Raw genomic sequence first — 1,330 nt, forward strand, 5'->3', positions numbered from 1 at the left:
CATGTATACACTGATGTGTATAAAATGGATGACTAATAAGAACCTGCTGTATAAAAAATTAAATAAAATTCAAAAATTAAAAATAATAAATAAATTTATTTATTTATTTTTGCCTGCATTGGGTCTTTGTTGCTGCATGCGGGCTTTCTCTAGTTGTGGCGAGCAGGGGTACATGCACTTCGTTGCAGTGCATGGGCTTCTCATTGCAGTGGCTTCTCTTGTTGTGGAGCACAGGCTCTAGGCGCACGGGCTTCAGTAGCTGTGGTACACAGGCTCAGTAGTTGTGGCTCGCGGGGTCTAGAGCGCAGGCTCAGTAGTTGTGGTGCGCAGGCTTAGTTGCTCCGTGGCATGTGAGATCTTCCCGGACCAGGGCTCGAACACGTGTCCCCTGCATTGGCAGGCGGATTCTTAACCACTGCGCCACCAGGGAAGCCCCTGTTTGTGTTATTGATGTCTTTATTATACTTAGGAGCCAGATGGAATTCACTGGGCATTAAGACATAACATAAAATAGGGTACGTTTGCCTTTTTCCCCCCAGCAAAATTTTAAGCCATGGGGACAGACAATAAGTATTCACTCATTTATTTATGAGTTCCTTCTATAATGGAGTACTTAACACCATGAATGAGACACATAAGAATTCAACCTTGGTTTAGTATAGGGAGCCAAACACATAAAATGAGTATCCATAATACAAGGTGATTTTATATGCAAATACAAGGTGATTTTATCTACAAATACATATCTGTGTATAAATATATATCAGAGGAGAAGTCTATTTATTTTGTGAAGGAAAGGTATGGATTATTCACCAGCCAACCTTCCAAATCCATTCTCCACCCTTCTCTGCCCTGCCTTGCCCTCTATAGTTTGCATTACCTTAGTTTCTTTACCTCTTTGACTTTGGGAACCTAGATAGTAGGAGAAAAGAGGGGTCAGGGTATTTATTCTCACTGCTCAGCCAAACTGTATTTTCTCTACCTTATGGCCACAGCTCCTGTCAGGTAGCCTCTCTTCAGTTCTCTCTGGATATCAGCCTCTCTGGTAATAGCTTCCCTTTGATGTCCCAGGGTGCTCCACCATCCTTTATTTGTTTTTGTTACTTCTTCACTGAATTCCCTTCAATTAATCTTCCTGGGCCTTTGATTGACACAGAAAGAAATACAGAAGGTCAAGAAAGATAATATAGGGCTTCCCTGGTGGCGCAGTGGTTGCGCGTCCGCCTGCCGATGCAGGGGAACCGGGTTCGCGCCCCGGTCTGGGAGGATCCCACATGCCGCGGGGCGGCTGGGCCCGTGAGCCATGGCCGCTGAGCCTGCGCGTCCGGAG

The sequence above is a fragment of the Physeter macrocephalus genome, chromosome 5 (assembly GCF_002837175.3).
Source record: "Physeter macrocephalus isolate SW-GA chromosome 5, ASM283717v5, whole genome shotgun sequence".
Lineage (NCBI taxonomy): Eukaryota > Metazoa > Chordata > Mammalia > Artiodactyla > Physeteridae > Physeter > Physeter macrocephalus.